Source organism: Thermobia domestica, chromosome 18 (genome assembly GCF_964235325.1).
Source record: "Thermobia domestica chromosome 18, izTheDome1.hap1.1, whole genome shotgun sequence".
In the NCBI taxonomy this organism is placed as follows: Eukaryota; Metazoa; Arthropoda; class Insecta; order Zygentoma; family Lepismatidae; genus Thermobia; species Thermobia domestica.
The window spans coordinates 56,848,840-56,872,148 of NC_137471.1; positions in this window are offsets into that span (position 1 = coordinate 56,848,840).

The following is a 23,309-nucleotide window of genomic DNA, read 5'->3' on the forward strand; positions in this document are numbered from 1 at the left end:
GGAAAAAAAATTGTCAAGGCCATTACTCATTGACAGCCGGATCTAACCACAGATGTATCGCTGAATTAACTTATCAACGTTACGAGTTTCATTATGGGATGCTTAACAGCGTAGATTAAAAATATATATAAAAAAAATCATAGCCATTCGTGACGTAAATAATTTTCCACGTACAGTTTCATTCTTCGATTGTTAATGAGTTATTTCAAGGTCAACAAAGGTTACCTCTTATAGGGATCCACCCACTCGTGCTACCTTCTTTATTATGCTAATGATTAGGCAATAAATAATACAGGTTATGCGTATTTAATCCTGGATTTTCCTTCTACTTCTATCAGTGTTCGAAGTGGAAAAAGAGCAGAAGCGATATGTTTTATTATGATTTTGACTCAACATACCGGCTATTTAAATATTGTTTTTATCATTGATAAAACAGAAACGGTATATCCTCATTACTGAAAAAACAGAGGCGCAGGCCCGTAGCCAACCCAAAAATTTAGGGGGGGGGGGCGATAGAAGTTAGGGGAGGTCCAACCCAATCATACTATACTTTATCACCATATTATAGTTCATTTGCAAGCCTATCGTTAAACTTTTAGGAGGGCCAACCAAAGTTTAGGGCGGGCCCGCCCCCCGTGGATACGGGCCTGCAGAGGCGGTATGGCATACCATCGCATACCGTCTCATTTCGACCGCTGACTTCTACCATTCAATGTCCCTTTCATCTCCACACAGAGCACAAAATTGCACTAAACTTCTAAAACTTGAAACACTATTTTGTTGGGTAAAATGCGCATTTAGTTATGTATTGACTCAAGTTACACAGTTGATCTGAACACACTCTCTCTCTTTCTTTCTTTCTTTTTCTATATATATGCGCTACAGTGACATATATCATAAGAATGTGCCTTTGAAATTGCTTTCTCTTAACCCAGGGACAAAGTTATTAGACAACGTCGTCCAATTTCTATTGGATATTGTGAAAAGGAAGACATGCCTTAAGAGGTTGGAGCGGACTGTAGCTTAACCATGTCGCAATTTCAAGGGGGGCGTTCAGTAAATGTGTCGTTAATAATAATAATAATAATAATAATAATAATAATAATAATAATAATAATAATAATAATAATAATAATAATAATAATAATCACTGGTAGAAAGGACATAAGGCTAAAATTGGGAAACTGAATGCTAGTCAGGAGAGATAAGATTTAACTAATTATTTTGTTCTTCAGTGTAGGTTGCTTCTGACACTCCAATTATTGAGATTTACGGTAAAAATTATCATACTTAGATCATAACATATTATGTAATATATTTTGACAAATTTAACAAACTGCAAATGAATCGTGTACAAGTGTTCTCCTCTAATATAGTAGGAAAAAACCGGAAAAGCATGAAACAGGAGTATTTACAGAAAAGGAAACATTATGTTGAAATTACAATGTAACAGATGCTAATTACTGTACTCGTGAGAATATAGGGACTAGCTTACTTAACACTAAAATGTCGTCATCTGGACAACGAAGTTTTATGTATTCTCTACATAGTTTCAAGAACAGAAGTTGTTTGTGTAAACCAAACTCACAGTCAGAAGGAAACATGAAATATGAGGAAAATTAATACGTAAAGTAATTACGGAGAATGACGTAAGACACGCCCTGCTAGTATTTGAATTATTTCAAAGAGTTGGACGGTTTGTTCATAGGAAAAAGTAGCAAATAGTACCTGGTATATTCTTTGAACTGTCTCTTATCCAGTGTAATGGTCAATTTCCTTAACGGAACTAAATTACCAATACTCTCGAAGTTAAATTGTCAATTCTCGTAACTAACGAAATTATCAGTTCCCTTTAGAATGTAAAATGGTCAATTCATTTAAGAAAAGGAAAAGATGAATAATCTTAACTAGGTAAAAGAATTAACCCTCTTACCGAGTTGAAATGGTCAATTTTCTTAACAAAATGAAATGGACTATTTATTCTCTCAAGAAGCTGAAACGGTTATTTCTCTTAACAAAGTGAAACAGACAACTACGTTAACTAAATGAAATGATCCATTTTCTTAAGAATGCTAAATGGTCAATTCTCTTATGAAATTAAAATGCCCAATTTCTTAACATAAGGGAGTGACTAATATACTGTATTTAACGAGATAAGAGTTTTCTAAGCGAAGTGAAATAGTCAATTTTCCTAATAAAATGAAGTGATCAATTCTTTTAGCAATGTGAAATGGTCGATTCTCTTAGTGATGCAAGACGATCAATTTTCTTAACGAAGAGAAACGAACAATTTTATTAACTAAATGAAAAGATCAATTTTCCTAAGAATGTGATATGGTCAGTTCGCTTAATTAAATAAAATTATCAATTCTTTTACGATTGCAAAACGACAAATTCTTTTAACAAAAGGAAATAATCAATACTCTTAACGAAGTGAAATTATTCTAGACGATGTGAAATGGTTAATTCACTTAGTGAAGTGAAACGATCTATTTTCTTAACGAAATGAAATGGTCAATTCTCTTTACGATGTGAAATAGTCAATTCCCTTAACAAAATGAAACGGTCTATTCTTTTAACAATGTGAAATAGTCAATTATCTTAAACAAGGTATTAAATACAGAACAGCACTAAGTCTGAAATCAACGGAAGAAATCGAAGAAAGATCTGGAAAGAAATTATTAGAAAATGAAATGAAATTTTTGAGTTTTACGTCCCACGATTATGCCGGTTAGGCTAAAGGAGACGGTGGTAATGAGCAACGAATAAAATGGTGGAACGAAAAAAGTGGGAGAACCTCGAGGAAATCCAAGCACACGGTGTTTGACCAACACAAAGTTTACTTGGCCGGAGCAGGGTTTGAATCCGGGACCCCATGCACCAGAGATGAACGCTCTACCACTGAGCCACCGCGACCTCAAGAAATGATTAGACAATGCTATATTACAATCAATGATAGAACATACATTCTCCTTATGTCAAATTCAATGATTGTTAGTGAATCAATATACAATAGTTTACCCATCTTTTCTATAAATTTGATTAGTATAACTGATTCAATGCACTGATGACGCTAGCAAAAGAATTTTTAGGGTTGCGTCAGAAATATTCAACCTGTAGCAAAATGAATTGAAATAATTTATATGCATTTTGTTCCATCTTGACTCACCGTGACGTCACCTTTCATGATTAACTAAGAAATAATTATTTGGGATTGAATTCGCTCAACTACTGCAGTTTTACAAGCTGACATCAACTTTATAAAATTATTTCACAACACTTCTCTTGCTTTAAATAGTATCTTAATACAATCTATAGTTTCTTTTTCTCGACACACACCCGATTAATTGTGTACAGATTGATAAAATGCATATAAACTGATATGCCATAAAAAAAAAAAAACGATTATTCGTACAAACACCAATCTATACTAGGTAGTCACTAGAAGCAAGAACTGTTATCTATTTCCGTTCAGGGCAGAGCGAAACCAGTGAACTCGTACAGAACACGGGTTGCGTCAGCAAGGAGAGGCGCGACGCGACAGTGAGGGTGCACATAAATGAACATTTTCTTCGAACCTACAGTCACTATTTATATTAGAACTTATCTAGTATTAATTCTTACTCTCCCGTGCTCGGTTCGTTGCACCAAATGTTTGGAAGGCGCCAACAGAATTACGGAGAGTTTTGATAAGATGTGTTATGCAACACTGTTATAACCATGGCGTACAATTTGCAAGCATTTCGGTCGTGGTTGTATATTGTATTTGACTAGTATCTTAACATAGTTTTTTTTGCAATATTTGAACATGCCTGACAGACAATAATGTTCGTGACGAATGATATGATGCAAACATTAATGTAAATATTCAAAACTATCAATAGTAACATGACTTTCTATAAGATTTGGAATAGTTCTACACCAGTAACTCAAATTTTGTAAACATAGCACCTCAGGAAATTAATATCTAACACATCAATCTTTCGTGTGCGTTCACTGATTTTTAAGACGACGGCTCGTAAAACTGCACCCAAGTTCTTAAATATATTATTTTGCTATCTTTTCTCACTACTTTACACATACGTCGCCATCTTGAAACCTAAGAGTTTTCAAAGACAAGGAAATGTGAAAGTTAAGAAATGGAAATAAAAAAGAAATATATTTTTATAAAGAAAAGAAAAAGGAAGCAATCAGTCATATGGGAAAGAAACCCCATAAATTCTTCATGCCTTTTTAGATTTTCTATGAATTCCTAGAAAAAAAAACTTTCTTCCTCTGCTTTCTTTCATTCATATTCCTTCAGGAAAGGGGAGAGAAAATACATTCTGTCTTTCTCCGAGTGTGACGTCACAGCTTTTCCTTGATATTTTTCTATCCACCCACTATTTTTTTCGTTTTCTTTCAATATCTTGTCTCTTTCTTCTCAAATCCCACTACGTGTCAACGATTTTTGTTAAAGAAAAGAAAAAGGCAAGAAAATATTAGGTGCGCTTGAAGATGGAGGGATTTTTTTTGTTTTAACAGGAAAAATTCCCTCTTTTTTCCCCTCTTCTCATATTAAATGTGTGTGTGTATGTTGGTGGGTGTTGATATAGTAAATACATGAAAGGCAGTAGTGAGCGAGGGAAAGTATCTTCACTCATAGAACAAAATGTTGGTGAAACGTTTTCCGATTCTCACTTGTTTATTCGTATTTCTTTTGTTTTTTTTTGAAACGGGAGGGAAAAGAAAATTTTTGTTGGTTTCTGGGAGATGTTACATTTTTCTCCCAATGTGAATCTTTAAAAAAGATATCTAAAGAAAAGAAAATATGTGGTTTTTATTTTTCTAAAAAAAGATAAATCTAAGAAGCATCGAGGGAGCTTTATTTTCTTTCTGATTTGGAAAAAGAGTGGAAGCAGAAATTGTAATCAATATTTCATGTTTACTGTAAGGCTCAAGGTAAACATAGAAACGCATATGAAAAGTGTTAGTTCTTTTCTTTTTTTAAATCTGAAAAAAAAAAGAAAAAGTAAGGAATATGGAAAGCAATCTGCTCTTTGACATATATTTCTCCCATTTTCTACCTATATCTCCTCGCTTCTCGTCACTTTATTCTATATTTTTCAAAAGAGTACTTTTGCTTCAGAAAGTAAAATAAAGACAGTAATGTATCATGCTGGTTAGCTCTAATGCATTTTCTCAAATAATAACAACTTTTAACTGTAAAAACATACATATAGTTTGACAAGTGTTTATTTCCTTTAAGATGAAATTCAATATAATCCGTCCTATCTATGTTTCATTGGTTGCATTAAATAAATATACCAATATATGTTACTGAAATTGTATATATTGATTTTAATTTTATTTACAACTTGTAAAAAAACCTTTTTTCTGTATACAGAATGTATTTCCTCACCTCATATATATATACAGGGTAGTAAGAAACTATTTGAACAAACCTCAGGAGCTGATTCCTGACACGAAACAAGCAAATAAGTCCCCTGGAATTTTGGTCAGTGAGGGATAGTTTCGGCGATATAAGGTACCGAAAGCGTGGGGAAAATGAAACTCAGAGGGTTATTCAGAGGGTTGTAATTCAAAAACAACGCAATGTAGAGAGTGCGGTTTAGAACATGACACTCGAAGTCATATCTGCTCGACTGAAAAATGTATACTTCAAACCTCCGCAAGATGTATGTGGTGAGGGATTCCCCAAAGGAACGTAGGGATCTCCTATAACCTGGCAAGCAATCTCTACATTCCTTTGGAGATGAATCTTTTGCCACCATCATTTACTGAACTTGTACTCATTCACTTTCACTTATGTATCACCTTATACATGTATACAAGAGTAGTGTCATTTCAGATTTTGCCAGGAGAGAGGGGGTAAGATGCTCCACCAACACGAGTTTCAGTTTTTTTATTAATATACTTTTAACATACAATCGATTAAGATGTATGGACTTCACAAACTCAGGGTAAAGACAATTGCTCCGTGCCTTCACCGAATGAAGCCACTGCTATACACAGTAATGTTCGTGAAAATTGGTACATCAAATGATGAGGACACACCCAAAGTCAGAAGATTTGTATGGCAAGATATGTGAACGATTACAATTTCTATGGAATAACGTATGCGTTGGACTAGCAGCACTCTAAGTTTGGCGCACCTAGTAATACCAGCATAAGGTGGTTCATGTTGCACTCAGGTAGTGCAGCGTGGACAAGCGTTCGGGAAACGTGAGGGTAAACGTCACTATGCATTGTCAATGTTAAAGTTCGCAAGGTAAACTGATGACTGTATTGGAACTGGTTGAATAGTTAATCTACAGGTAATGTTGCCTACAAGGCGAGAAAATTCTCTTATCGTCTCGAAAACCTTTTTAAATTCGAGACGAGACGCGAAACAATAATTCTCGCCATGTTCTCGAGTCTCGTGGGCAATACTAGTTCATTCAGGTCTTAGTTCTCAAACACTGTTCTAGTGTCATATAATGCATATTATAAAATAATAAATTGATGAAGTGATTGTACAGCCACAATGATGTACATTTATCAACCTTTAAAATAAGAAAATCATTACACAATATACTTCATTAATAAATATGGTTTAAATGTTGTTATATTTCATCTTTCGTAGACTTCTCGTGAGGAAAAATAAATCGTAGTTCCTAGATGAAATTGAGAAAAACAGGGGAATGTTTTTAACAAACATTTACAGCATGAAACGAGGAAAGCTTTTCCAATAATTGAAAAGATATACGAGACAGAATTCTTCGAGAATAGACACGAGATGAGAAAGCCTTTTTAATCTCATGGCCAACACTACCTACTGAAAGGTGTCCTGTGGTGAAGTTGCTACTCGTAGAGAGTGTGCCAGTACAATAGTAATGCGTGATGGCAACAAAGGATAGAAGGGAATTGAATGTAGTGACAATCGAGCAACGCATCACTCGAAATGTAACCACGTAATGATATGTAAGTTATTGCACGACCTCAATGATCTGTTCAGAATCCTCCACAGTTAGTTTTAATTGATCCAAAATATTTGAAGCTACAAGGACATGTGAACACCATCAGTGAGTGTTGGGTGGGAGACGAACGTGTTTTCGGACGCGTCTCGTTTAATCCTGTCCTATAGTGATGGACGCATACGCTTTATACGTTATCGTGGCGAGCATAATCTACCAGCGCGCATTGTCGAACATCATGGCGACAAACGGTAGGTCTAACTGTATGGCGCGTTCTTGGATCTTGGATACAAAATGTGATCTCATCTGGTACGGATTAAGGGAAACCTCCGTAGTGACAGCTACATTAGTGAAGTTCTAAAAACTAAAATCATATTCTCCCGACGTCATACTTTAGCAGTACAATGCCTGATCCCAGGTATCCCGGAATACAAAAACTTTCTTCCAAGAACGATAGGAAGTGTTGATATCCTGGCCTGCAGAGTCACCTGATATGTAGTCCCATCGAGCATATGTGGGATATGTTTTGTCGGTATCTTGTTCATCACGTTCTTCCAACAAGCACTGTCGATGGCTTCTGGACTCGCACACAAATAGCACGAGACGTTATTACTTTAGAAACACATCCAATTCTTGTTGAATTTAAAACCGTGATGTATAGGGGTTCTAATTAGTGTTGCCCATGACACGAGACGAGACGAGAAATAATGTTTTCTTGTCTCGTCTCGATTCTAGGAAAGCTTTTATCGTTTTGACTTGTTTTGTAAATTTATGTTCAAAATTTGTGCCCTGTGTCTTTTTCTTAATTTCATCTATAAGTAGGGCAACCCAAAAGCATTAAAAGCATAACAGCAATTTACGCATATGGTTGGTACTTTGAACACGGTTGTGATTGTCTAAGGACCCAGAAGAAACTAATTTTAATAGTATACTAAAGCATAATTTTAGAAAATAAAGCATAAAGCATAATTTAAAATATATATATAGCACAATTCTGGGTAAATTCTGTTTAACCGTAAGTTTAACACACTGTATTAATAATTTTTAAAACCATTATCCACAATGCAAAATCATTGAGAACATAACAATGCAACGATGAAAAGCTTATTTTTATTTCTGTAAAATTTTCGATGTAATCCTTTCATGAGGAGAGAAGAAAAAGGAAAACAGGAAGAAAACTTTCCACCAACAATGAATAGTACACAAGAACTCCACACTATATTGTTATGTGTAGCTCTTGAACTTGAGCACTTTCCGTGCTTTTTGGTGGTATTTCTACTTTCCCTTCCTCTATATATATACACACCTCTAAGGCGCACAGAAGTGCTAGAAAATCTGACTCAAGTAAAGCATATCTCTTTACAGTGCATTATGTAGAAAGTTCATTAAATATGAAAGAAACTGGTTGCATAAAATACTCATAAATAGATCCAGATATTTAGAATATTTAATGTATAGTAAATATTATACATTATACACGATTAATGTAAAACAATGATTGAAATTAACAATAAAGCATAATAGAGCATAATTTGGAAAAGAATAAAGCATAATTTAACAAAAAATAAAGCATAATGTGGGTTACTCTATCTGTAAGTTATCAGCATCCTTCCGCGTCACAAGAGGTCTACAGTGGTTGATATAATAACATTAAAACCATTATTATTGGTGTATATTGTATAATAACTTGAGTATCTTTAAACGTTGATATGAGTTAAATGTTGTAAATCCTCATGATTGTGCTTGTACAGTCAGCGACAAAATTTCTTTCCGTTTGAAGAAAATAGCTTCGTAAATAACCAGAATGGAACGATAATTTGAGTACAGTTTTCAGTAAATTAAAATAGAATGTAATTTCTGTACTTTCCAGCCATACCACCGTTATTCCCAAAATAAATTTTATGAAACGGAAAGTACTTTTGTCGCTGACTGTACAAGCTCTTTATCAATTCATAATTTTTCACTATGAATCACGTAATCCTACGAAACTGTTTGAGATCTAAGACATGGGTGAATACAAGACTCGTGAAATTTCTCGTCTCGTCTCGATAACAAGACCCGAATTGTCATGCTTCTCGTCTCGTAACGTTTTATTTATTTATTATTTTTTTTTAAAAAAAACGTACTTCGTGTCTCAACACTCGTCTCGTTTTCATCATGAGATATTTCTCGTCTCGTGGCAACATTACGTCAAACACATTCAATGTCTATTTGATTCAATACCATGATGGCACACTAATTTAAGATTGAAGCACTTAGAGAATAAAGGTGTTATGTAACAAACTGTATATCTCGGGAAAATTTACTTTCACAATTATGTCTGTTAGCATACACCGTTCATCATTTCCAAATCTCTTCACTGAGAAAGGGGCCGCGGTGGCTCAGTGGTAGAGCGTTCACCTCTGGTGCTTGGGGTCCCGGGTTCGATCCCAGCCCCCACCAAGTGAACTTTGTGGTGGACAAACACCGCGTTTTCGTGGGTTTTGTCGGGGTTCTCCCGTTTCCTCCAACTTTCTTTATTCCACCATTTCATTCATCACTCATCATCACCGTCTCCTTTAGCCTAACCGGCATAACCGTGCGACGTAAAACTCAAAGATTTCATTTCTTCACTGGGACATGGACTTACTATATGATGTGTTATGAAGCATGACCAAAACATAACATGTGCATGAACCGCCAGAATTAGACGTTTCGAAAAATGTAACATAAAACCTTTTTCCTCTAAGCGCTTCGATTCTAGGTTATTTGTGTTGTACAGTTGTGAACATTTTACTGAACATTACAATCATTTTTGTATTGCCATGCAACGAATCTGTGCGATAAATTTCATTCCATTCACACAAGTCAACTATATCTTGTTGTAATTGCCACAGACATCAGGTGAACTTACGGTGCAAAAGTACGAAAGTGAAGGTAAATGGTGTGCCATTTACCTGTCTACAAATCTAGTTAAAGAGAACGTCTGTACATCCAGCGGCATGGTGATGAGAGTCTTAACTTCAACAAGGGTTCACGGTCATTGTCAATACGTATAAAACGCTTAAATAAACAAGAGTTACTTTTTTTTTTTTTTTTTTAACTTTCAGGGACAAATTTATTTTGATGCACTGTCATTCTGCAAACAGTAGGTTCTTCATAAACACATAATCATGACCAGCAATTATATGTACTTCTACCGTTTCTCTCTGATCTTTATACGATACACTATGATTACGGTCCGGATAATTATATGTTAAAAACACATTCAATTTGTATAATCTTGATATTTTAAAAATGAATATCCTCCTCTCTGTGGTAAGCATTGGGTTTCTGTTCGTAGATAGAATTAACAGTCAATTAGGGCTATAAGTAAATTGTGAGAAAACAGAGTTGATGATGACAACACCGAATAAGAGGAAAAGAAATAGAAAGGGATTTATTATAGGAAATAAAATATTTGAGCAGGTGAACATGTTGAAATACCTAGAGATGATTAAAGTATAGGCAATAGTATGATAAATTCAATTGGAGAAAGAATCAAAGCAAAAAAAAATGCATATGCCAACTTACTAAAAAGTAAGAGACTCAAAACTAAAGGCATATAAAGGAACTTAACTAATTTTTTAAAGGAAAGTCTCCCGTTTTCGGATGAATGAAAAAAAAAAAGATTTAGCTAAGGTGAAACTTAAAAAAAAAGCCTCTAGTAACTGATTTGGTGGAGGATGGGTGATGTCATATTCCGCCTTTCAACATAGATCTACTGTATCTTCATTCACCTGTCACTTTCGTAAATGTCTTGCGAACATGCTGGCTCAACACAGACACGAACACAAATTGGGTTCCATGCCGGGAATCAAATCAAGGCTATACACAACATGGTACGCTCTAACTACTTGACCACAGCGATTAAATATCCATAGGTGTTCATTATGTATTTATTTATTTTTTAAGTTCTCTTTTCTCTAAAGAAAAAAGGATTTGCAGTTTGTAGTCTCGAAATTTGCTTTGCCAGTGGCTCGAATTTGATGGCGACTACAACTTCCATACATGTAATAAAATCTATATTAATATATTTATAAGTTAAATAAAATATACAGATAAAAAACAAATAAAGAAAAAGATTTAGATATATACAGATTAAATATACAGATAAGACATACAGTATAGATAAGATATACTGTAGATTTAGACATTTATAGATTAAATATGTAAATAAGAAACATACATAGCCAAAGAAACAGATTCAGAAAAAAATAAAATGAAATGTTTAGTTTTACGTCCCACTTTTATGTCGGTTAGGCTAAAGGAGACGGTGATGATGAGAAATGAATGAAATGGTGGAATGAAGAAAGTGGAAGGAAACTGGAGAACCCAGAGAAAACCCACAAGGACGGTGTTTGTCCACCACAAAGTCCACACGGCGCGAGCTGGGATCGAACCAGGGACCCCAAGCACCGGAGGTGAACGCTCTACCACTAAGCCACCGACATTTTACCTTTAGAATCTAAAGCTACTTTTCGTGTACTGAAGTTTTGTCTCCACACTGGAAAACATCTTATAAACTTTGTATTATTTACAAGAACTTCGTAAATTTTATAATATACTATTTTTATAATAAAAACGGTGAAGGGCTCCCAGATTTTTATTAGACTCTACCAAGCAAATTAGTGTAATATAAATAAGACATAGATAAAGAAATAGATTTAGATATACAGGGTGATTCAGGGGTTGGATACCGCTGGAAAGGCAAATTCCATCACCTTTCAAATGTCTTATTTCTGTAGAATAACTACAATGTTTGCAATAAGCAAAGATAAGATCAAAAATGATTTGCAACTTGTAATTCTCAAACCGTTGAGAAAAAGATCACGTTCATAAGGATTTTTTTTTCTACAATCGCCCATCCAGCTGCAAAATGGCTCTTGTACATTCACAAAAAAATCCCAGAAAACTTTTTGAAAAATTTTAGGATCTGCATGTTTTGTATATAGAACTGGGAATACTTCAGTGTGTTCATGTGAAAAACCTGAACATCTTCAACATTTTCAGTTTTACAAAACGCATCGATCTTACAGTTATTTTTTGTTTGTTTGTTTGTTTGCTGGGATTTTCTGTAAATGGACAAGAGCCGTTTTGGAACTGGACGACTCATATTATAATTTCCCAAAGCACTGCCCTTTTCCCCTGAACACTGTATATAAACCAAGAGTGTAGATAAGAAACATACATAGATATCACAGTAAATTGTATAATGTGATAAATAAATATATTTAGATACATATAGATTAAATATATAGGTAATATAAAGAAATAGATAAAATGAAATGAAATTTTTGTTTTACGTCCCTCGGTTATGCCGGTTAGGCTAAAGGAGACGGTAATGATGAGAGATGAATGAAATGGTGGAATGAAGAAAGTGGGAGGAAACAGGAGAACCCCGAGAAAACCCACGCACTCGGTGTTTGTCCACCACAAGGTTCACTTGGAGGGAGCAGGGTTTGAACTCGGGACACCAAGCACCAGAGGTGAACGCTCTACCACTGAGCCACCGCGGCTCCTATAAAGAAATAGATTTAGATACACTAGATGAATAATAAAATCAACAGAAAGAAAAAATGAGCTATTAGATCTACGAATCCTCCTCCCGTTTTCAATGAAAGCTCCTAAATTTACGAGAGGGAAGTCTATCTTTGACGAGGAATTTCTGCAGAGAGAGAAAGAGAGAATTTTGCAACATTGCGGAGTTTAAGGAATAGAGAGAGGGAGAGGGGAAGAAGGAGGATAGAAGAGAGGGAAGATTTTATAAATGTTCTATAATTAATCTTGACAGGAAGAAGTAATTGATCAACCGGAAGGATAACATTTCGGAGTGTTGAAGACCGCAACAACAAACTTCCTAGAAACTTGATAACTAACGAAACTATTTTTATCGGAGAATGGGTGGGGAATGGAGGGTAATATTCAAAAGCCAACTACTAACAAACTAACCCAGTAAGCAACCATCTAGGGAAGAGTTAGGCCCGAAAACAAAACCAACATTAAATTTTGCACTGCCATGCTGGACACAATACTGCATCTTCTTCAGATACCCTTTATGGTATAATGGAGAGGAAACTGAATGAAAACACAGGATGTAATTTGAACATGTATAGTTAGTGCTGGGCTTGAAGATGGCTTTGTAGTGAGTAAGAGGACTGTGCGAGAAGCCTTTAAGCTTCAACCAAATTAATAAAGCACGAAGAGAGATGAACATCGGTCTGCTGATTCAGAAACAAAACTTATTTGCGTTTCTCTGAATTTTGCGCATGCTCGGATAACAACGAGTAAGATATTGAAGAATAATACAATACAATTGGCAAGAAACAATAATATTCGAGGAGTTTCAGGATTTCTTTTTTAAATACACAGTTGCAGAGTTTCTCTCTCTAAGTCTGTGGCTATTTAGGAATGCGTTTTCGAAGCGTTACCCCCTAGAGTGAACGCGACCAAGGTGGCTATTTGGTAACTTTACTTTTGCCATAGTTATAAATCATACTGTGAGCCAGTTAGGGTTTCCAGGTTTTTTTTTTTTTTTTTTTTTTTTTTTTTTTTTTTTTTTTTTTGTCAAGACCAGGTCTATAATAGCAGAGTTCCAGTACTCTGCACAAAGCATCTTCAAAGCAGCTGTTTCTTGCTAAAAATCCTTTTGCCTGGCAACACGTCTTTCCTTCTTTTCCTTCCTTTTGACATATTTTAAACAGTAGGCGGTCTATTGTTCCGAAATGAACCAAATACGCTCGAGCTGACGTTTTCTCCGCGTTTTCATTGCTTTCGCGTTTGTGATTAGCCATCCACATTTAAATACACGGTCAGCGTATTCCAAGCGTACGCAAGAGCAATAAAATCGCTTTGCAAACGCTACATATAGCCGGCGAATAAGGATAACCATAAGGAAGGAAGATGGCCATTGCTTTTATGAAGGACATGTCTGAAGCACGCGCGCAACCAGAAATTTCTAGTGAGAGGTCCAATAGTACAAGCCACTACATCTACTTAGTATTGAACGGGTATTATTCTGTACCCGATAAGTAATTGTACAATACTTCCACCCATATTTTCAGAAAAAAAAGTAGAACTAGATCGTTTTTATAACTTAAGGGGACAGACTACTAAATATTTTTCAAAAGCTAACAATTTTTCTTTTGCCAGTTTTTTGTAAATGAAAAGAGTTAATGAAATGTAACTTACCTCAGTAATAAATAATGTTATTCTACACCCGAAAATATGAATCGGAAGAATTTTCAGTGTTGCCATCCATTGAAATTACAGTGTGACCAGAATTTGAATTACCCAAAAATCTAGGTTAAGGCAACGACTAGAAAAATGAACTCAACGGTGATTGATGACTTATCACGCTGTCTGTGTTTCTTGTTAACTACTTTTCAAATAATATTTGTATTTATTCTGTAATAACTTACATACGTTATTACAAAATAAATAAGTTATTACAAGAGGTGAGTGACTGGTACGAAATAATGACAAATACCGACAGAAAGCCAGTGTGTCACCATCATAAGATGCATAAAAGTGTAATTGGAAATGTTATCCAACTTCTACTCGTACTTTAGGATTCGTAGTAGATTTGTTGAATACACTCACAACCTGTTGCAATTAACTGTCTATCTCTTGAGTAGTTTTTAACAAGTTTTCTTCCCTTTCTCGAACAGAGACAATGGCGTGCACTTGCTGAAAATTCATGTAGAAGTAGTATCACATCATCTATGTTTCCTCCTGTATTTTCATGTATTTAAACATTTTGGTTGCTTGATGAAATCTGCCTCCTTTATGAGAGAGTTTTAAAAAATCAGAATATACGCCTCAAAAAAGCAAATACAAGATTAATTAACACAAGCCTTCTCTATCAATGGTCAGAAACCTACGACAACAATAGAGACAAGTCAACTAATCGAGCGGAAGCATGGCACTCCAAAATAAACAAGAAAGCAGGGAATTCATACTTGAATATCACAGCTCGATGTCAAGCGTATACTATCTATTCATTATTCATATACTGTAATTGTGCTTATATTGTTTTAATATGTACTTTTTAAATATATATAATTTTGAAACTACATATTTTTGTGTCATTTCGTGTCAGTACTACCAACATGATTTCACATTAGGCAAATCTTGAAAGGCGAAACTTGAATTCAAGATTCGCCTATATTTTTTCTTGGGTTAACAACTATAAATTCCGTTGCCTGAGGTTATTAGGCGAAAGTTGAAGTCACCGGTGGTTTAGTGGTAAAGCACTCACCTCTGGAACATGGGATCCCTGGATCGACCCTAGCTCGCGTCAATTGCATTTGGTTGTGGGAAAACTGTGTGTGGGTGTATTCTCGTGGTTCTCTCGTTTCCTCCCATTTAAATTTAAAAACAAACATGTTGTAAAGAGAACGTAGGACTCAGAACTCAGAAACAGGAGAACTCAGAAAACAAGTATACACGATGTCTAGGGATGTCTCCTCTTGAAAAGGTGACATGAAATTGAGATCTCGCCTCGTATTTCATAACGAAACTATTGTCAAGTCTTTCCTGGTGCGCAATCCTAACGATGCCATCCACTACAATGGCCTGAACTAGGAACTCCTCGTGCCAAAGACGAATATCCTACCGCTGAACTGCTGCGCAAGAGGAAATTCAGTAAACAAAAACTCCTTCCCCAAAATTCACAAGTTTACACTAGATAGATGACTTAAACCTCAGCGAAGGAACGTAAGCCAGTTCACACAAACTTATCACTTTTGCAGGAAGCTCCCTTCTAATGGTGGCACCGGGATGCACTGATGTGATAACGTACTATGTAAACAAATCGATATCTACCAGTTACATAAATAGATACTGTATTTATTATATCTTATTCACAATTATTCTTATTATTTCTTATTTCTTGTCGCGTTTGCATTCTTGAATGTAGAACTAAATTCCACTTCACAATCTCGGAGAAGAACTTGAGGACGAAGACAATGGTCTTCCGCTGTTGTATAACCCACAACTCATTCATCCTTCAGAGCAGTCGATCTTTTCGTGCGGTGAAAGAGCTTTCACGGAAGATAGGCTTTTGTACGTTGGTCTGATGTCAGTGTCACTCTCATAATTCCATTAGATAGTTTCTTTTTGTTGTGGCGAACGTCCTCGACAGCATGGCAAAGGACTACGCTAAGTGAACCATTAAACCAATATCAATATACAGTTATGTTTATGGCCACATCAAACACTACTTTTTATTTTTTTTTCATTTATTTTTGTTAAAACTTCTTTGGTGGCAAAATCTGAAGATACCATTCATAGTTCCATTTTATATTCATGGTGAATGTAAAGATATTTATTATCTTAAAAAGACGAGTAAAATTTTAATTTTAATTTATTTATTTCTTTTAATTTAAAGTTTAAAAATAACATTAAAATCAATAGAATTAAAATGTTGAAGAACATAGAAAAACGCAATATAAAGTTTTAAATGAATGCGATATGGATGCATTGAATAGGTCAATCTGATGTGCTTCCACCATCGTTATGTTGTTTATATTTTTTCCCTGCTCAGTTGCTTAGAAATGTGCTTCATATGGGACTTAACATGGTTGAGTCAAAATCACGACGTACTTCCTCCAGTACTTCCGGCATAACTTGTTTCGAGTGGCTTCTAAAGAAACGTGCTACACATGGAACTTATAATGGATGGGTCAAGCATAACGTACTCCCGGCATAAATTGTTTCCACTGCGTTCTGAAGAAACCTCATACATATGGGACTTACAATGGATGGATCAAGCATAACGCACTTCCGGCATAAATTGTTTCCAGTGGATTCCAAAGAAATATGATACATATGGAACTTATAATGGATGGGTCAAACACAACGTATTCCCGGCATAACCTGTTTCCAGTGGGTTCCAAAGAAATGTGCTATATATGGAACTTACATTAGATGGTAAAGCATAACATACTCCCGATATAATTTGATTTCAGTGAGTTCCAAAGAAAAGTGCTACATATGGAGCTTATAATGGATGGATCAAGTATGACGTACTTCCGCTAGAACCTTGCTTCCGATGTATCCCAAAGAAATGCATGTACAATATATAAACATCAGAAAAGTTACGTCTGATCTATATAAATACTGTCCAAGAGAGAACTGTAACTTTTGTTTACATTTTCAAAACAAACAAAAATAAATAAATAAATAAATAAATAAATAAACGTGCGAAACATGGAATATCTTGGTTCCATAAGTTATCCGAATCCTTGTTTGCGGGTATATTTATATTTCCCTGTAGCCGCCAGTCAAACCGAAATATGAAAGAAGATGCCTTGTATTTGAATCTAATATGCGTATGAAAATAAAACTAATCTTGTGTGATAGAATCACACAAAAACGGCTAAACCGTTAGAATTTTTTTAAAAATATAGTTATCAGTTAACTTCAAAGGAGTTTTCACGTCAATTTTATTAAAATATATATCCTAACAAAAAGAGCGAGGAGGGAGCATCAATTGAATATCTCACAAGCCCGTCAAATATACGCTTTTCATTACAAATAAACGGACATGTTCGCAATGTTTATGAAAATTTCCGTTTTAAGGGAAAAAAGAAGCAAATTATATATAATTGCAGACGTAAATAAATTAACATCAATGAATGCTAATTACATTGTGCTCGAACATAAAATCTAAACCGACGACAGCTAATAATGCTAGATGAATTTTAACCTAGTAGTTGAAACAACGAAAAGTACAGGGACAGCTAAATTTACAGAAGCTAATGCTAGTAGATACAATCAACTTAAATGTAGAAGCTAAGCTTATCACAGTTAATAATAATAATAATAATAATAATAATAATAATAATAATAATAATAATAATAATAATAATAATAATAATAATAATAATAATAATAATAGTTGGATTTTAACGTGAGTAGTTGAAGCAATCAATTTAGACTGAAGTTAAATATCAGAGAATCTCTTATTTGCTTTAGTGATTTATATAGTTGGAAGTACGCTTTTGTTTGGTAGTTGAAGTAAAATGCATTCCTGTCAGTTCGAAAGTAAAACTGAACAAACCATCTTTTTTTTTCTCCTTCTAATTCACATAGACAAAGACAATTGAGAGAGAAGTTGTGCCCTTGTACAAGGGAGATAACACAGAACCAAAAGTCACGCTTCACAAAAAGTCGTGGAAATTTCGGGGAGGTTTTGCAAGAAATCAAGAAAAGAATTGGAAAATAAAAGAGGCATCGGAGAAAGATTTCTGAAGTGGGGTGGGTTCTTTTAGAGAAAGTCGACAGGAAGAATCTTCTCGGCAGTCACGGAGAGAGAGAATGCTGCCTCCATCAACGCACATTTCGCACCCATTGAAAAGGACGATGGAACAACTTTCCAATATGGGCCATATCTATCGAACGTGATGCTCTAACAAAGGTCCTTCGCACGCTTTTCTGTCTTATCATAATATTCCCGCAATACGGACTTGAGAAAAGCCACTTAGGGGGGAAAACTCCGAATCAATAGGAGCAGGAAAAATAAATGTTGGATATTCTCTCCTTCCTAACTCATACAATAGAGCTTCCTAGCTTCAAATCCTTGTTTTTAATGCTGAAAATATTCTCAAATAGAGTAATGAGTTTTTATCTAAAACTGTGAGACTCATACGTATATTTTAATTCAGTACAAGCTAATTACAGAAATTTGTTACATATGTGGAACTAAAAGGGGCTATAGGTGCAAATTTACACTAATAAAAAGATGACAACTCTGTCACATAATGTACATTGGATAAAATTTCACTCGTGACCTACCTGGATAAAATTGAACTTATGACACTTAGTAATTTACACTGGATAAAATGGAGCTTGAGACAATTTACACTGGATAAAACGGAGCTTGTGGCATTTAATTTACACTGGATAAAATGGCACTTATCAAATTTGATCGTTAGTCAATTTGATGCACAAAATGACGTTTCAGTGACACAACTTCTAGACCTGTACCAGTAATATGTTTAGGCAAGAGTGTTCCCCCAAGGTCCATGATGTATCCTATAAATTCTCCTGACATTCTGTACTATGTATCTCCACTAATGCAATAATGTACTTTTAAACTCTCTCAGAGGCAGGGGCAGATCCAGGACGGACTTCTGGGGGGGAGGGTTGTAATACTGCTACTTAGAGCTACTTTTAAGAGCTCCAAACTCTGGGATGGGTTTTATTTATATAAAAATTATGAAAATTTCCTCTTCTGGGGGGCGATCGCCAGCCCCTACTCAGAGGGAGCACGATGGCTCAGTGGTGTGCTTACCTCTGATGTGTGGGGTTCCTGGTTCGATTCCCGACCAAATAAGTTTGCGGTGAACACCATCGTGACCGTGGGTTTTCTCGTATACTCCCGTTTCCTCCCACTTTCTCATTCCACCAATTCTTCTATCACCCAATTCATCATACACTTGCTTTAATCATCGTCTCCCTTAGCCTAAAAGGTATTAATCGTGGGGCGTTAAACTGAAAACATTTCATTTCATTTCCATTTCAAACTTTCCCAGAGATTTTGTTCTTCAATAATGCTTTTCCGTGCATGGTATGCCATAGATTAAAAGTGTTGTTCTAAGTTAAATTAACCATTTATACATGCATAATTTTATTTGTTTCTTGCCTAACTGGGTTAAACGCCTATTTTAACTTTTGGTTCTCCTAAAATTTTAATGAGGTATTTTACATCATTACTTCAGTATACAGGATTATTATAATTGATTGTCGATGTTTCGTTATGTTGTAGGCAGAGTATGACCACAAGATTGATAAAAGGGATTCAACATTTTCTTTCGTTTTCAGATAATATCCACTACCCTAGGGGGACACTTGGTAAGTCCTACGTAGGGTAATGATCGGCGTGGTTGGGAATTGGTAATTAAAAGTGTAAATATGTATTGGTTCAACATAAAATAAAGTGTATGTTGGCAACCAACAATTTGCCGTCATTTATCCAACAATTTTGACCTCGCGCTTCCAATCTCAGTTTTACTTCTATCGTAGTGGTTATGTTAGCAATAGAATGATTGGCAAATACACGGCAAAATGTTCAATTACAACATGAGACCAAAGCTGGCAGTTGGCTAGCATATCGTTCTCCACTGTTGGGCCTACTCTCTATATTGCGAGGGTAATAGTCGAATTGGTCACCAAGAGGCAGTGCAAACGGAACGAAGATGTTATCAAATTTCATCAAAGTTGCTCAGTTGCTACTGTCCAAAGACATTTCTGCCCTCAGTTCAAAAAGGATCCGATGTCCGATATTTCCATTAGCACGGGTTATGTCCAATTTCAGCAATATCTAAGTAAAGAAGCGACAACGTAAACAATTGAAGTTTTCCGAAGCAGTAACAGGAAATCAACTGTTAAAAGTAACGAAATAATCAAAACGTATGTGCCTCTAAATTGTGTTCTTCAAAAGTGCTGGATTCTCCATGACATAGTTGAATACGACAACCTTCTCCTGTAACTACCTCGTTCACCAAATAATAACACCATGCGATTTCTTTTTCTTTCTTTTTTTCTTTTTAGAAGGTTTATAAAGTTGTAGTTTTCATATCATCACTACCGACTACTAGAAATATTGTGGCTGGATAACTTTTCAGAATTATAACAACGGTGCGTTTCGTCGTCCGGTAAAATAGAAATGCTATTATTGTGAGGGTGTGTGCCATGTGATCAAGAGTTCAAGAACAAAAAGACTATGATTAATATATCTCAAATGTTTTGTCACCACTGTAAGTCTTGGAAATGTGTGCGAATTAGTTGTAATCCTGTAAGTTTTGTAACAGTGGTTTTTGTGGTAGATTAACAGGACAAGGGAACGTATCTTGATTTGTCTTCCAGCAGTTCACAACTCACCTCTTGCGACAACTTTCTTTGAAGGTAGTATCAAGGAACGTGTCTCCCAAGAGCAATATCAGACAATCCAACAGTTGAGGGACATTATTAAGCCAGTCTTTGCAACACTCACCAAGGCAAACTTTATAAAATATCACACAGGACATGGCGCTGAATAATTTTGTTCCATGTAAATGGTGGTGTTCAAAAATACCTTCTGGATGTGCGACAGTGATTAACTAAGTCATGTGTATGGTATTACAGTAGAGCGTCGATTATCCGAACGTCGGTCAACCGAACGACCGCTTAACCGAACTGTGTACTCGCTCGCACCTGTTACTCTCCCACCCTACCGTCCATCATCCCCCTCACTCCCAAACCAAGTTTCCCACAGTAGTCGCCGCACTGAGCCACCGCTGGCGGAACATTGCTTCTAATGGGGCCTTCATAAGGCGCTGCTGACCGGCCAAGCCGCCAGTCGCTATGTTTCAACAATCAGCACACTTCTTTTTATGAATAAATTTACTGTACAGTACTTCTTTTTGGCAAATAAACATGTACAGTTCGATTATCCGAACAAACCAGTTTTCCGAACACCCATGTCCCCCAATTACTTCGGATAATCGACGCTCTACTGTATTCTGTTGCTCTTACACTTTAACGTAGGTGGTAATAAGACATTTGGACCACCCTGTACTCTAAAAGCGAAGATTAGACCTATATTGTTTTTAAACGGGTAGGAAAGAGGAGGGCATTTTCAGCCAGCGAAAGAAGGAAAGCGAAGAGTAGAAAGAAGAAGAACACAACTGATTGACGATTTGATACAGAAGAATTGGGAATTAAAAGAGGAAGCTGAAGCTGAAGAAACGTGGAAGAAATATTTCCAGACCTGACCTTGAGAAACTCACCTAGCCTAGGACCTGCCACGAGGCAGAATACACACGTATAAGAAGCGTAGAACCAAACCACATTTCTTAAAATTCATTTGCAAAATTTCCACCACTCTTGCATACTGTTGGGCCGCGGTGTCAGTGGTAGAGAGTTCACCTCTGGTGCATGGGGTCCTGGGTTCGACCCCAGCCCACGCTAAGTGAACTTTATGGTGGACAAACACCGTGTGCGTGGGTTTTCGGAGATCTCCCGTTTCCTCCCACTTTCTTCATCCCACCATTTCATTCATTTCTTATAATCACCGTCTCCTTTAGCCTAGCCGGCATAAAGGTGGGACGTAAAACTTTCCCAACTATTTCATTTCTTGCATACTGTCAATAATGGTATAACATACATACAATGGCAGAAAACTACAGAGTGTTGTGAAGATATCAAACACCTATGGGCTGTTGAAGCAGTCGGCAGTAAACATGGAAACATCCTGTAACAGTCATCCGAACTACGAAATACGAGAAAATTATTTAACGAGCATTTACATGCGTTTTGTAATAAAATTTTCGAATAAATAAGACACAATTACATCTTCTCACGTCGGCAAATGGAAACGTTATTTTCTTTTTTCTTTCTTTTCTTTTTCTTTTCTTTTCTTGTTTAGTAACCCATTTCTACTGATTTTCTGTTCAATATCGGAGTGGTTCCCAATACCCCTGCACTCCACCACTTAAACTCCTAGCTAAAATGATCATTTCTGGCGTCCCGAAATAGCTGGTAGAAACGCAATGGGTCTCTCCAAACTTCTCTGCCACTGAGAGTTTTGATGGAAAATGGCTTTGAAAGCAGATGGGAAAGGTTATGACCTGTAACTGCGAGAAAGAAAGAAAAACTGAAGATTAAAAATAAAGTGTTGTTTTATAACGTTATACAGTTACGCATGATGCTAAAGGAGACGATGATAATGAATGAAATAGTGGAAGGAAACGGAGAACTCAGAGAAAACCCACCCACACGATTACAGTATCTGTTCGTCGCAAAACCGACTTAACTCGAGACATAGAAATAAAGTCGTCGTATCTTGACTTAATGAGATTATACATTTTCAATATTAGCTGTTTGTGTGTGTATAACTGAAATCTTTGAATAATCCACAACAATTATATGATAAGTTCATTAAAATTAGCCAAGTTGTCCTAGTTTTTTTAAAGTTTAAAGTTCCATTATTATGCTCTGACGCTAAGGGAGACGATTATGATGATAATAATGAAATCAAATGGTAGAATGAAGGAAGGGGAGGAAACGGCACATTCTCGCAAAACTCAAGCGAACGGTGATTTTCCACCACAAAGCCTACTTTGTGAAGGCTGGAATCAAACCAGGGTATCTACGCACCAAAAGTGATAGGTCTACCATTGAGCCACCGCGGTCTCTCTAAAGATATAATCGTTGTCATTGCCATAAATGTATATGTACTCGTATATCAGTATTTCATTTAAGCGGTATCGCATTGCAGTTTGCGGCACAAAATCCTAGAAATGCTATGCAAACGAAAAACTGTATCGCAAAATGCGATGTATTTACTAT